Here is a 2,571-nt window from a genome sequence, read left to right on the forward strand (position 1 = left end):
TTTCGCACTGTAAACTTTTCTAGGTAGATCCTTCATAATCATTATTTTAGTAACTGCAAACTACACCTAGGGGATTCAATAGGACGGATTTTACGGATTTTCTTGTTGGCCCTTTGGGTGGTCTCCAATGTTCTTCTGTTGTAGGCAACACTACCATGAATGTGTATTAGCTTGACACCTTTCCACCCAAATTTCTTACCATTTCCTTAAAGTCACCCCGAAATTGAAACAGGTCAATGAGCATGAACTTGTTCGTGGTTCCATCACTCTTGCCCGGATGCTTTGCAAAGGATTGAACCAACATCCACTCTGACCTACTGCAGGTGAGCATCCTCTCATCCCATGGGTCCCAGTGCGCTCTATCATCTACTGCTGGTTTTGTCTGTTTTTTAATCAAGCCTTTTGAAGTGAGTGGGATTTGAATGAAGAAAGATGGCTTAGTGAATAAAGCCTGGGAGGTTGTCCCATCAGGATTTTCAGAGAGCCGGGGTGAGTGGAAGAAATGGATGACAATGCTTGGTGGGGAGGAAGGGAAGGGGTAGTGAGGGATGAGTTTAGGGGGAAAAAGAACAGTGCCACTCCCCCTCCAAGTTGCTGGTGCGAGAAAGATGGATTCAGAAGCAGCACTTTGGACCACTCAAAAGCAACAGAGCCTGGGCTCCAGGCACAAAATCAGCATCAAAGATATGGTGAAGGGATGAAAAAGTGAACTTTGGATTATAGGAACGACACAGTCTATCAGGTACAATAGGGGAAGGAGTCCCACACTCATTTATTGAATACTTTCCCATGCCCACTTTTGGGAGGCTATCTCAATGGATAATAACCCGAGGAGAGACGTAGTATCATTAGCCTCATTGTACAGATGTAGAAACTGTCTGAGGGGTTCAATGTCTCAGCCAAGACCGCATATGTATATCCCAAGTGGCAGAAAAGAGGATTCAAAACCATGCCTTCCTACTTCAAACCTAGGGCCTTCGGGTTCAAGAACAAGATCTGGACAAAGGACAGAGGAGAAACAGCATTTATCTAGATTAGGAGAAAGATCAATGGCCAAGAGACCAATGGCTCACATCCCCAAATTCTTTTGGGAGTGGGGGCCGAGGGCTGCCAGAATTCCAGCCTGAGTTTGAACAGTTGTCCCTGAAGGCTGCCGAGCAAGGCCTAGCAAGGATTCTGATTCCTAAATCCTCAGCTATTTGAAGGCCCCATGTCTCAGAGTTTCTCCACTGCCTCGTTCAGGGTGGCATCATCTCTTAGGCCTAGCATAGTGACTGTGAGATGGGAGATGGCAAGGATTTCTGTTTGCCCAAACATGCTTTCCTCTCCTCTAGATCAATGAGAGAATGTGTCTTCTGCTCAATTTCAAGTACCTCCTCTTTCTCTCCAAATTAAAAGAGAAACCATGTGGGCTTAGAGGGTTTGTAGTAGACAAAGCCAGAGTTAATTTTTTTTTTAGAAATTATATTTTATTATTTTAAAAAATAATCTCTACTCCCAATGTGAGTCCTGAACTCAAACCGTGAGATTGAGAGTCACTCCCTCCACTGACTCAGACAGCCAGGTGCCCCTCTTTCTCTCTCTCTCCCTCTTTATTTATATTATATAAATATAAAAGATAATTATATTTTTTTAAGTGAGAGGTTTTGGGTTTTTTTTTTTTTAGGACTTTATTATTCACAAGAGACACACACAGAGAGAGGCAGCAACACAGGCAGAGGGAGAAGCAGGCTCCAGGCAGGGAGCCTGATGTGGGACTTGATCCCAGGACTCCAGGGTCACGCCCTGAGCCAAAGACAGACTCTGAACCGCTGAGCCACCCAGGCGTCCCAAGATAATAATTTTATATCATATAAATATATAGAGAGAAATAATGGCAGGAAATATTCCCAAACATTAGCATCAACGTGGTATGTTGCTGGATGGTGGTATTGTAGCAAATTTTAGATTTTTTTTTTTGAGGAACAAAAGCCAACTTTTTAATTTATTCGTTTCTTGCATTTGAAGTATTCCTCAATGACATCCTTGGCCTGAGACTCTTTGCCATAGTCCTTAACTATAACACAGCTGCAAGCAACCACTTTGCAGGGGGTTCTCGCTCTGTGTCAGGTTTACAGAGGCCTACTCTCTCCCCTCATTTCTTGTTGTCATCAACCTTAATTAGGTTGATTTGGTGTTCAGCACAAAGGGCCTCCACCAACTTGACATACACAGGCTCGTCACAGTTGGATGCAAGCACACAAAGGTGGGCTTGGCCTTGTCTAAGGCTCTGGCCGCTTGGCAAATTCCTGGTGCTAGGCGGTCTTCAGCACCTCTTGTAAAGCAGTATTAATGTCCATTACACCTGTAGCAGCAGTGCCGTGGTAAGGGGTGGAGCTCAATCTTGAATACACTGGAGCCTCTGATTTCTAAACTGCTTTCCTGTGTTTTTCAAAAATTCCCATAACAAGGACGATTTTCTTTGATATTTGGAAAAATAGTTAAGAAAACAGTAAGGTGTTCTTTTTTTTCAGATTTTCAACACATTTCGTTTTATCAATAAAAAGATTAATGATAAAAATAAATTTACTG

The 2,571-nt window shown here is 43.1% G+C and overlaps 1 pseudogene; it reads right to left on the reverse strand.

The window, feature by feature from the left end:
* Positions 1-1,979: 1,979 nt before the first annotated feature.
* LOC129518091 (40S ribosomal protein S12-like) lies at positions 1,980-2,354 on the reverse strand (annotated as a pseudogene).
* Positions 2,355-2,571: the final 217 nt, after the last annotated feature.

This window comes from Nyctereutes procyonoides, unplaced genomic scaffold (assembly GCF_905146905.1).
Source record: "Nyctereutes procyonoides isolate TBG_1078 unplaced genomic scaffold, NYPRO_anot_genome, whole genome shotgun sequence".
NCBI lineage: Eukaryota > Metazoa > Chordata > Mammalia > Carnivora > Canidae > Nyctereutes > Nyctereutes procyonoides.